Source organism: Cryptomeria japonica, chromosome 7 (genome assembly GCF_030272615.1).
Source record: "Cryptomeria japonica chromosome 7, Sugi_1.0, whole genome shotgun sequence".
NCBI lineage: Eukaryota > Viridiplantae > Streptophyta > Pinopsida > Cupressales > Cupressaceae > Cryptomeria > Cryptomeria japonica.
Window position 1 is genome coordinate 248,723,217 of NC_081411.1, and position 13,634 is coordinate 248,736,850.

The following is a 13,634-nucleotide window of genomic DNA, read 5'->3' on the forward strand; positions in this document are numbered from 1 at the left end:
AGGAGCAGTCATGGGTAGAATTCAAGATAGGTGCATATAAAGATAAGATTTTGTTTGATATTGTTAACATGGATGCTTGTCACCTCTTGTTTCGAAGACCATGGCAGTATGACCTCAAAACACACCATGATGAATTTAGGAATACCTACTCAGTCACAAAGAATGGCAAGGTCATAGAGTTGTTGCCCCTGATTGAAAACAATGAAGAATAGAAGGAGAGTGAGTCCAAAGTGATGATGATGGAAGGAAAACCATTCCTCAAGGAGATAAAGATGGAAGAAGGAAAATGCTTTGCATTGCTTCCAGTACCAACCTCAAAGGAGAAGCCTATTGCAGATGATAGAGCAGAAGGAAAGGACAAGGATCTCAGTCCAAAAGTGAAGGAGATCATTGGTAGATACCAAGGAATAGTTACAGATGGAGTGCCAAGGATTTTTACACCAATGAGAGAGATCAGTCACTGTATTGACTTGATCCCTAGGGGCTACATTGCCTAACAAGGTTGCATACAAACTCACACCATAGTAAAATGAGGAGATGGCAAGGCAGATTCAAGATTTACTAGATTCTGACCTGATTGGAGAGAGCCTTATCCCATGTGCAGTCCTTATAGTTTTGGCACCCAAAAAAGATGGAACATGGAGGCTTTGCACTGAGAGGAGAGCTCTCAATAAGATCACCATAAGGTATAGATTTTGATGCCTAGGATAGAGGATTTTATTGATTGTTTAGGGGGTGCAAAATATTTTCTAAAATTGATTTAAAGAGTGGATACCACCAAATAGAATTTGGCTTGGTGATGAGTGGAAAACAACCTTCAAAAAAAATGAAGGGTTGTATGAGTGGAAGGTTATGCCATTTGTAATAGTGTATTTGGATGACATCCTAATATTTAGCAGGACAAAGGAAGAACACTTGAGGCATCTAGACATGGTTTTGAAAAACTTGAGTGAAGAGGAATTGATGATCAATATGGAGAAGTGTTTGTTCATGCAGGAAGAACTCATCTACCTTGGATTTCTGATCTCCAAAGGTCACTTGAAGATGGATCAGGATAAAGTAAATGCAATTCTTTCTTGGCCTACTCCTAAAACTATTGGTGAAGTTAGAAGTTTCCATGGATTAGCCACATTTTATAGAAAGTTCATGAGAGGTTTCAATCAGATATGTGCTCCAATGTTGGAAACCATAAAAAGTGGTCAAAAGTGTAGGTTCTCTTGGACAAAGGAGGCAGATGAGGCATTTGAAACTATCAAGAAAAAGGTAGCTCAACAACCAATACTTTCCTTACCTGATTTTAATAAAGTTTTTCAGATTGAATGTGATGCTAGTCATGTGGCCATAGGAGTAGACATAAGCCAAGAAGGAAGACCTATATCATTCTTTAGTGAAAATCTCAATGAGGCAAAGAGAAAATATTCTTATTATGACCTAGAAATGTATGCACTAGTTCAAGCTTTGAAAAAATGGAGGCGCTATCTGCTACCAAAGGAATTTTTGGTCTATACTAACAACCAAGCCTTGAGCTTCATTAATAGCCAAGAAAAGTTAAACCATAGGCATATGAAATGGGTAGAATCCCTCCAAGCCTATACCTTCTCCATAAAACACAAGAAAGGAGTAGCCAACAAAGTGGTTGATGCCCTAAGTAGGAGAATGCTAACCATATCTGAAATCCAATTATAAAGCATTGGGATTAATGCATTGAAAGATATGTATGTTGCAGATGAGTATTTCAAGGAGATCTACAAGACATGTACTAAATTTGGTGAAAGGTATCATGTGGATTTTTTTGATTTTTTGATCCAAGATGGACTTCTTTTCCAAGGTGGGAAACTGTGCATACCAAAGTGCTCAATGAGGACTAATATCATCAAGGAAAAGCATAGTGGGGATATGGCAGGTCATTTTGGCTTGGACAAGACACTTGAATTGGTAAGAAGGCACTACTTTGGCCCAAATTGCAGGTTGATGTAAAAGGAGTTTGTAGATGCATGCACCATTTTCCAAAAGGCAAAAGGAAGAAGCACCAATGCTGGTCTCTGTCACCCCTTACCCATTCCCTCAAGACCTTGGGAAAGTGTGTCAGTGAACTTTGTAATAGGTTTACCTAGGACCCAAAAGGGGTTTGACAGTGTATTTGTGGTAATGGATAGGTTTAGTAAAATGGTACATTTCTTGTCATGTAAGTCCACTAGTGATGCATCCTATATAGCAGATTTGTTTTTCATAGAAGTAGCAAGGATTCATGGACTCCCATTGAACATACTGTCAGACAAGGATGCCAATTTTTTTGGCCATTTTTGGAGAACTTTATGGAGGAAACTTGGCACTAATTTGTCCTTCTCATCAGCCTATCATCCAAAAATGGATGGAGAGATAGAGGTAGTAAAAAACTCATTAGGGAATTTGTTGAGATGTCTTACAAGACAACATGGTGAGAAGTGGGATTCAATCTTACCTCAAGTTGAGTTTGCCTACAATGACACTATAAACAGAAACACAGAGAAGTCACCATTTTAGATTGTGTATGGGTTGCATCCAAGAGGGGTATTGGAGTTGAGAAAACTGCCCCATACGGATCCCATAAATGCAGATGGTGAGAGGTTTGCTGAAGCTATAAAGGAAGTTCATGAGCAGGTCAAAACACAACTCCAAAAGTCCTCAGAAAAATACAAAGAGCATGCAGATCAGAAAATGAGAGAATTACAATTTCAGATTGGAGACTTGGTTTGGGCAAATTTGAAGAAGGAAAGGTTTCCCAAGGGAAAACACACTAAGCTCAAGTAGAGGAAATTAGGACCATGTCAAATCTTGAAGAAGTTTGGTAGCAATGCCTATAAAATTCAATTACCACCAGATCTTGGCATATCTCCCATTGTTAATGTTTGTGATCTAACTCCTTTTAAAGGTGGTTCTAATGTAGGTAACTCACAACAGGTCCTAGAAGATGCAACAGATATAGACCTTCCCAAATAGGAGCCACCTAGACTTGAGAAAGTGTTGAACACCAAGATTGTCAAGAAGACCAGGAGCAATGAGTACAAATAGTACTTGGTCAAATGGAAAGGCAAACCAGACTCTCAAGCCATTTGGTTGGATGAAGATTAGTTCAAGAACCATGACACTACCTTACATGACCTCATCTCAAGTGGACTTGAGATTCATTCACCCTGGGAGTATGGTGCAGGAGCACCTCATGACTAAGATGATAAGAGAAATAAAGGCTCAAGGTCACACATGGTAATGTGACCTTTCAATCTATGTAATAGGGTAGTCTTGTTTGTTTGATTTTTGTAATAAACCCCACCTTGTCACCCAATGTCATGGATTTAACATGTGTCAAAAGTTGCTCAAACATTACAACTTTTCATGACAACTTTCGTTACAAATAGCAACTTCTTTTGAACAGTCACCTTGGTTTGAAAGGTGGTTGATAACCATTGAGTAAGGTATAAAATTTCATTCCCAATCATCATTGGGGGGAGAGTAATACTTTGTAAGCAATTGGCATCATTGAAGCAATACAAATCTAAGAATTTCCTACAATTTTGTTATTCTGCTCAGTGTACGGTATTGTACAAGCATTTTGGAATTAGGAAATCAATGGGATGTGTTAGAGAGGCCAATCACCTTTCAGATGCATCAATTCTAAGACCCTAATTCACCAAGACAAGGGAGAAACCTACCATTTTTTGGAAGTGGTCTAGATTAGACAGTTTTGCCTAGAGTTTTGCAAAGAAATGGCCTCATCTTGCTAAACCTTCATTGGTGGTTCATGGCTTTGGAGGCGATCCAAGTATGGCTAATTTATTTTAGGATTTTGAAGGCCTTTTTTAGGTTAAGACCAGTTAGAGGTGAGGGTTTGATGCATTAAGGTGGGCGACTTCATGTGGCCACCGTTTAAGTGTAAACAAACAAGTCTCACATCAGGGATTAGAGGTCTGATCATGGCCTAAAAATTAGGAATTGATGGATTTACCATGCCCTAAGGGTGTGTCTTGAATTTATTTGGTAAGTTAAGGTCTGTGTCTACACACTTCTTTGTAAATAGACCTAATTGGGGCTAATGGGTCTCCTAACCAAGATAGGGTTTGGATTCTTGTGTTCTCAACCAGTCAGAACCCTTGGGATATATTTTACAACTCTCAAAAGGGTATCCAAATCTGGAATTTTTTGTCTGATTCCTTTGGGTAAATCAGGAGTTAGTTGTGGAAAATTGGTCTAACAGGGCTACTAGGATTAGTAGGCCTTATTGCAACAGTTACCCCAAACCGGTAGAGGGAACCTAAATCAATGATAGAAGGGGGTGTCTCTAACCTAACCTAAGGGAATTCAAACCAAACCTTAAATAGTCATTGATGCATTGGAGAAGGGACCAACCCGCTGTTGGCTATAGGGTCCTTAAGAGCCTCTAGAAGACCTTATGAGACACTCAATAGAAGTGACATTGTGAGGAAACCTTTTTTGGAAGAAAAGGATGTGGGACTTGTCAAACTGATATTCCTTGACCCCTTGTAGTCTTTTGTGATTGCTAGGGTCCTTGGTGTGCTCTTGGATTAGGGGAACCTATCCTATATCTATACCAGGGCTTTGCATCATTACTTTTTGTTGATCCATGAAAGAAGTTTCTTTTGAAGAAAGAAAGCTCTAGAGGATGTTCTCTTTCGGTCATCAACATCGTGAATCCAATCTGCATCTGTATATTTACATAATGTAAAGTCATCATTTTTAGGGTACCATAAACCATATTTAGTTGTTCCCTGCAAATACTTGAAAATCCTCTTCACCGCACTCACATGATTTTCTCTAGGATCAATCTGAAATCTTGATACAATACAAACTGCATTCATTATATCCGGTCTAGTTTGAATTAGATATAACAAACTTCCAATCATAGACTTGTACCTAGTAGGATTTACCGGTGCAGATGCATCCTTCTTTGTCAATTTCTCACTTGTAACCATAGGAGTACCAACCGGTTTAGAGTTTTCCAAACCAAATTTCTTCAATAACTCTCTAGCATACTTAGTTTGACAAATGAAAATACATTTCTTAGTTTGAGTAATCTACGAACCTAAGAAAAAATTTATCTCCCCAATCATAGACATCTCAAATTAATTCTTCATATTGTTAGAAAATTCCTTACACAACTTATCTTGACCTCCAAAAATGATATCATCAACAAAGACCTCAATAATTAATATATCATCATCGATGATCTTATAATATAAATTACTGTCAGCATTACCTTTAGTGAATCCAAGCTTTAAAAGATATTTATCCAACCTTGCATACCAAGCTCTAGGTGCCTGTTTTAATCCATATAAAGCCTTTTTTAACTTGCAAACCATGTTTTTATCACCTGAAAGTGAAAAACCATCAAGTTACTCAATATAAAATTCCTCTCCAGGATCTCCATTCAGAAAAGCACACTTAACATCCATCTGATAAACCGTGTAGTTCTTATGTGCAGCATAAGCAAGAAATAATCTCACAACTTCAATCCTAGCTACCAGTGAAAAGGTTTCATCATAATCAATTCCTTCCTTCTGAAAATATTCTTTACAAACCAATCTAGCTTTATTTCTTACAACTTGTCCATCTTCATTCAATTTATTCCTTAAAACCCATTTAGTTGCAATAACATTCTTATTTTTAGGTCGGGGAACTAAAGTCCATGTGTTATTCTTTTCTATCTGATCTAATTCTTCTTCCATAGCTTTCATCCAACATTCATCTTTACATGCTTCAATTATTGATACTAGTTCAATTTGAGAAATTAAACATACCTCATTAACTGTCAACCTCCTTCTTGTCATCACTCCTTTATTCTTATCTTCCAATGATCTGATCTTCCGAATGATTCAACCTCACATACCTAGGAGTCCTCTAGTTTTCTATTTCTCTACTTTGTTCTTCAGTTACTGTTGAATTTTTTGATACTATTCGAGTAACTAGTTCAACATTTTGTTCTAGTGTAGGTGCTACCGGTTCAATTATGATCATTTCCACTGTCGGTTCCTTCTCATAAGCTCTTATTTGACTTATGTTATGCTCATCTACCATGACATTAGTGCTCTCCACAATTCTCTGCAATCTTTTGTTATAACATCTATATGCTTTGCTTTCATTAGAATAACCAAGAAATATTCCTTCATCACATCTAGAATCAAACTTTCCAATGGAATCATCTCTTTTGATATAGCATTTACTACCGAAGATTTTGAAATACTTAACCGTCGGTGTATGACCAAACCATAACTCATAAGGTGTCTTACCAGTTTCTCCTTTGATATGAACTTTGCTGAATGTGTATACCATTGTACTAACAGCTTCTCTCCAGTAGACATGAGGCAAATTAACTTCCACCATCATAGTTCTAGTTGCATCCAAGATAGTTTTGTTTTTCCTTTCCATAACTCCATTTTGCTGAGGTGTCCGGGGTGCAGATAATTGTCTCCTTATCCCATTCTTCTCACAATAGCTGTTAAATTCACCAGATGTGAATTCTCCACCATGATCTAATCTTAAGCATTTAATCTTTAAACCTGTCTCTGTCTCAACTTTAGCTTTCAAGATTTTAAACTTTTCAAAAGCCTCATATTTTTCTCTAAGAAAAGTAACCCATGTCATTCTAGAATAGTCATCAATGATTAGCATAAAATATCTATCACCTTGAAAACTTTTGATTCTAGTAGGGCCACACAAATCAATATGAATAAGATCAAGAACATCATTAGATTTGTCTTGTATACTCTTATAAGAAGTTCTGACCAGTTTCCCCATTTGACATTCCTTACATAGCAGATTATAGGGCTTCACAATCATAGGTATATCTCTAACTGCCTTAGTATAACTTATTTGCACAATGTAGTCAAAATTCACATGACATAGCCTCTTATGTCGTAAAAAACTTTCATTAATCTATGCAATCAAACATGTCTTCTCACCAGAATTGAAATGAAATATATCGGGTCTTTAATATGTGTATCGGTTGTAATCTCCAATCCAGATCGGTTAATAATCTTGCATTTTCCATCCTTGAATTGTAATTGAAATCCCTTATCCACCAATTGTCCTACACTAAAAAGATTTTACCTTAAACCTTCAACATAGTAAACATTATCAGTGTTATGCTTACCATCCAATGATATAGTTCCTTTTCCTTTGATCATACATGCTTTGTCATCTCCGAAATCTATCCATACTACCATCAAACTCTTGCAAAGATAGAAACTTCCCTTTATCTCCAGTCATATGATGTGAACATCCCCTGTCTATTACCCATTTATCTATGTCTTTAATTTTAGTAGCAAGGGCCTTCTCTTTAGGTTGCTTCCCTTCTGGTACCTGATCATCTTCCTTAATAGCCAAGAAGACCCATTCCTTTCCATTGCCAGAGCCACTAGCAGAATCTTGTGTCGGTTCATAATCAAAATCAGTCACACCTTCCTCATCAACTATATAGCATGATTTGTCTTTGTTTTTCTTGTACTTATGTTTGTTCTGATAATCAAGATTAGGCTTAAAAGATCTTCTATCTCTTTCCTCAAATCGTGAATTCCTTTCAGGACATCTAGATACAAAATGACCTATCTTATTACATGCAAAACATTTAAAAGGTGTTTTTCCTTCATACTTACTTCCTGTCAGTCCTTTAGGTACTCTTCTAGCAAATAGGGCTTCAAGTTGCTCAAATTCTTCATCTTCTCTCTTCATATCATCCAATTCTTTTGCATACAAAGCTTTCCAATCTTGCTTGTCGGTTGATGATGTAGATGCATGAAAAGCAAGTTCAGACCTCACAGCTCCAGAAGGTCCAAATTCTTCAAGCTCAAAAGTAGATAATTTTCCAACCAAAGTATCTCGGTTAATAGTAGTGTTAGCCATAGTTCTCAACTCATTAATTGTAGTAGCCTTCATCTTATAAGCCAGTGGTAAAGCTCTCAAAAATTTAGAAAACAATTTCATTTTCGCTCAAAGATCCACCACAACATTGAATTCCCATAACAATCTCATTAACTCTTTCCATAAAAGCAATAATCCTTTCATCTTCTTCCATCTTCAAATTCTCATATCTCACCCGGTAACCATCAAGTTTTGCAATTTTAACAGTAGGGTCACCTTCATTTAGAGTCTCCAATTTGTCCCATATAGCCTTTGCAATTGCTTTGTTAGTTCATCCCATTATTTGTTGATCAAAGAGTGCACACAAAATTACTTCTCTAGCTCTACAATCATTCTCAAGCTCCTTATCCAGGCCTGCTGATTAAGGATTGTCAGATGTAGATTTATAAGGTGTAACCCCAATTTCTGTGATTTCCCAAATCTCCTTTCCAAGACATCTCAGATGAGTCTCCATCCGAATCTTCCATACCCTGTAATTTGTTCCATCAAATCTAGGAATTTCTCTCCAGAAAATAGCTGCAAATGTGCATGATGAACTTGAACTGTTAGATGCCATAGGATCTTCCTCAAGCGGTTAAGCTTCTGCAGAGAGGACTGGGCTTTGATACCAATGTGTGTGTGTGTGTGGTTACAAACTTGAATCACCACATACATTTCCATGTTCTTCTTCACATGAGCTATTCAATTCTTCTATTTTTCATTATAGATAGAGTGCAAAATGATTAAAAATTTGAATTGATCCTTCCAGTACGATAATGAGCCTACACTACTTTGCAAATGTTGAGATGAGATTTTCAATATTTTTTTTTAAAATATTGAAAAAAGTCCATCCAATACAATATTAAGTCCAATCTAGTTTGTCAGTGTATGTATGTATGTATGTATGTATGCATGTATGTATGTATGTATGTATGTATGTATATAAACATTTCGCATTCCATTTCCCTCATTGCTTATCAACTCTCCCAAATTGCAATGCCCTCCTATTGGCTCCTCGTTGTGGGTGGTTCGCGTGCAACTGCTACTATATAATTCCATATCAAAATTAACTTGCATGACTCTTGACCCCAAAACAACCAAATCGTACATCGTGTTATTGACCGCTTGAAAAATCACAACTGTAGCTTGCAAAATGAACGGTATATAACATGCGACTAACTTTCATGTTATACATTTTCCATACAAACGTACCGTGTTTGTATTTTTAGAACCAGAATAGCTGCGAGCTTTTATATCTCTGTACTAAACCCTCATGGACCAAATTCATGTCCATTTTATAATTTCCTATATATAGCCTACCACTATATAATTATTTCTAAACTAGTGTAAAGGAATTTTGTACCTCATTCACACTCAAAGTGCATTGTATACTAATATCTCCTTGCCCCATATGTTTTACTCGTATTTAACGCTACTGTCATCTATTTCCAATTCACATGACATATGAAAGATTCGTACACTTGTATTCATTAATTTTCTTTAACTCACGGACTCCGTTGAGACCGATGCTAAATACCTATCATCGCGCAGCACATGTTTTGTTTGCATTCAACGCTATGGTGATCACTTTCCAGCCCACATGACGCGTTTAGTTTCATTTCTAACCATTGACTCCGTATGAGAGTGATGCTTGAACAATCCTTAATTATGAGCGTTGTTTATTGCATTGATTTACCGACCTTCAGCGTTTTGTATTGAATACGTGGTTTCATACTTCAAGACAAAAGCCATATTATTGGAAATTCAACCACAGCTCTCGGCTTAAAGGGACTAAGATTCGGAATCGTAATATTCAGTTGCGAACGTGAGAAATCAATGCAAAGATCAACCTGAGTGGTCAGAAGAAGGACACTATAGATTTGAAGGAAAACCAGGAGGCCCTGAAATGGAAAGTTGAGGAGATGACCACCCTAAGCAAGGAAATGGCATTGAAGAACTCTGCCTCTCTACATGCCAGATAGAAGGAGATTGAAAGGAGGAAAGCGAAGAGAAAGCAACATCTGGAATCTTCTACAATTGCATCGAACCCCATCACTTCCATTGTTAAGGCTACTACAGATTCTGTTGTTATGTTGTTATGTTCTTTGCTGATAAATTTAAAGTGTTATGTCATGAATGACAAGATGATAGTTCCCTCACTTAGTAGACCAAAGTGGTTTTGTTTTGGTTGTTTGCCAATTTTGGTGTATTTTAGGTTTGGTTTTTTGCTAGGCATGCACCCCTCATGCACCCGAAGTAGTTGTTATTTAGCTCTTATGTAAAAGGTTCAGGCCTATCTGGGTTTAATCAATCTGAACATATAAGTAAGAGAGATCAATAGCTTGGTGGGTTACTATTATAGGCATAGTATTTGTGGTTATAAAATTTAGTCTATATATTTATACTATATATTATCAGTATTTAGTTCACATGTAAATAAAAAATGGGCAAAGAATTGATCATTTGTGTTTGATATACAAGTTAGAGATAACAACATTTATGGTTAATAAACATCATTCAGGTCATTTAGGATGCATATTTGTTATATTTCAAATAGTAATATGATATTGTTCTAAGGATAATGATATTTTGTTTTTTAATTACTAGGGATTCAATGATTAGATTTTGGTTGAATCCTTCAAAATTTATTTTTGATGGCATTTCCCACTAGACATGTTCATGTAGCAAGTTATGTGCTTAGACACACATCCAAATGTTAATTATAGATAATTAAGAGGCTATTATACATTTCTTAAAAAATGCAAGTCATATATAATTCCATATCAAAATTAATTTGCACGACTCTTGACCCCTCTGTCCTAAATTTTTGGTATATTTTATACCCACATTGTGTTATTGACCGCTTGAAAAACCTCAGCCGTAACTTGCAAAATCAATGATGTTTAACATGCAACTAAATTTCAAGTTATGCATTTTCAGTACAAACTTATTATGTTTGTATTTTTGAAACAGAATAGCTGCAGCCTTTTATACCTCCATACTAGACCCTCAATGGACCAAATTCATGTCCATTTAATAATTTCGTAAATATAGCCTACCACAATATAATTATTTCTAAACCAGTGTAAAGGAATTTTGAACCTCATTCACAGTCAAACTGCATTGTATACTAATATCTCCTTGCCCCACATGTTTTACACGTATTTAACGCTTCTGTCATCTATTTGTAACTCACATGAGATATGAAAGATTCGTAGACTTGTATTCGTTAATTTTCTTTAACTCACGGACTCCGTTGAGACCGATGTTAAATAACCTATCATCGCGCAGCACATGTTTTGCTTGCATTCAACGCTATGATGTTCAATTTCCAGCGCACATGATGCGTTTAAATTCATTTCTAACCATTGACTCCGTATGAGAGCGATGCTTGAACAATCCTTAATTATGAGCGTTGTTTACTGCATTGATTTACCGACCTTCCGCGTTTTCTACTGAATACGCGGTTTCATACTTCAAGACAGAATCCATATCGTTGGAAATTCAACCACAGCTCTCGGCTTAAAGGGGTTAAGATTTCGGAATCGTAATATTCAGTTGCGAACGTGAGAAATGTAAATCATAGACTTCGGCTTTAAGGTGTTTAGATTCGTCAAGCCTCCAGGTACTTACATATTCCAAAGTTTATTTTGTTTACAGTCTTTCAATAATTCTTCCTCTGCTGTGACATTTGAGAGGGCGTTGCGTTGTCTATTTACTTTGTAGTAGATTTATTTTACCCTATATTTGTTTGTAAAATACACATTTCCGGACATAGTGTTTATAAAATTATAACCCAAGGCAATTCTACGTATGAGCGGGTTGTTTTTAATCTTTATATCTGTTACCTTATTGACTTTCAGAAGCTATTCAGCGAATCCTGTCGTGTATTACCTTATTTAAATAATTAATTAGTAGATATATGGTTTAATCAGTTAGTTCAGACACTGCATTATGCCCACTTTACTTTCCAAGCGCCCGACTTTCATTCTGCCTTATTTATGACTTGGGGCCTTAGGACCTTTATCCGGGTTCCATGCTCTCTCTCGACTCTTGCCTTTCCAGTTCTGTTTGTGGCAATGGCTTAAATCACACACATCAAGCTTACATTTTTAGACTTAAAAGTGTTAAGTTGACTGACATTTTCTAGGCTTAATATGTTGTTTAATGTGTGTTGTCACACTAAAAATATACTTATAGACTTAATAGTGTTAAACACTCAGAATTCACTAACATTGTCTAGACTTAATATGTTGCTTAGTGTGTGTGATTTAAGACTGGCCATCCAATTGTTAAGGGGGCTTGAAAATAGTAGGCACGCTAATCCACAAGTGAAGTGGAGAAAGCACACCTATAATACACATGGACATTCACTACACCGGAGCAATCTCCATGATTGAGGTGGGTGGATCCTGCTTGACATTAAAGTCATCTAGATTCTTGAGCCATAGTGTTGTTATTGACCGGGTTGAAGAGCCACCATTAGAAGCAGAGGCAGAGTTATGGGTGGTAGAGGCAAAGGTAACGGCAACAAACATGTGCTGCCAATAGTAAAGGCCTAGTCCGTTGATCCTGTCGACTAAGTAAATAAAGATCTAGTTCCAGGGGTGATGAATGGTTTTCCAGATCCTCTAGAAATAAGAGCATATAGTACGTTATCTCAGATAGAGAAGGATGTCCTTAAGAATGAAATTTATTTTTACCTCAAATTCAATGCATAAAAAGTAATTTTCTCATGGTTGTATTATAAAAAAATCAAAGAGTGCACATGACATCCTCCAATTTATATATTAATGAATGGCCAAGATATAAATTTCATTTTACAAATGTTGAGAAAAGATTTTTTGAAGTACGTCTAGGAAGGATTCTAAATTTAGTGACTCATTTTTTTTTCATTATTAATCAAATCAAATTTGATGGTGACACTCTTGAAAATAGAATAGAAGTATAAAGTATTTTGTGAACTATATTTCTAGATTTTGATTCTATAGTTGAGATTATAAAAGACATAAAAATTTTATTTTTTTATTTTTTTTATAGATGACATCCTTTCATCTCTTTTTTCTTCTAAGCATACTTTTAGTTGTACTTCTAACTCTTCTTTGGAGCATTCTTTTAAGTCACAAACTTCTATTAGTCATGGTAGAGGTATAGTGGGATCCAAATTTAGAGGTAAATGAAGAAACTCATCAGAAGGTAGAAAAAGTAATCAACACATTGAAATGAAAACTTAAAAATAAAAAGGATATATATAACATATTGATTACATAGATTACAAATCCAAATTCACAAAATAAAAATTATAGAATCTTATTTATATTAAATGAGTCCAAAAAGAGATTATCATATGTTGCAATAGAAGAAACAAGAAGCTAAAAATAATCCATCTGTATAATGCTTCTGGATTTGATTATGTGAATTTTTTGCATCAACGTTTCAGATCACACTCTGTGAATGATTTTTCTCTTGGTGTTCTCTATCATCCTGATGATGGATCACAAGAGTGTAATCCGAAACGTTGATGCAAAAAATTCACACAATCAAATCGAGAAGCATTATACAGATTGATTAATGAATTGTAAAAATCTAACGACATTGATTAAAAATAATCTATTTGATAATTATGAAATAATAGCAATAGATTTAACAACCAGATGATAACTAAAACATAGAACTTGGGCGAGAAGATCTGTGATAAAATTATCGATTCCTATTCGATTTTGCTCATCCTCCTGTCCGTCCCT

At 35.9% G+C, this 13,634-nt stretch overlaps 1 protein-coding gene across 1 annotated transcript in view; it reads left to right on the top strand.

Moving 5' to 3' along the window:
• Nucleotides 1–11,341: 11,341 nt before the first annotated feature.
• The window catches only part of LOC131054475 (uncharacterized), a 29,077-nt gene continuing 26,784 nt past the window's right edge, over nt 11,342–13,634 (top strand). The window contains exon 1 of the mRNA XM_057989007.2: nt 11,342–11,515. The gene's annotated coding sequence lies outside the window, so the exon portion shown is untranslated. The remainder of the gene's footprint in view (nt 11,516–13,634) is intronic.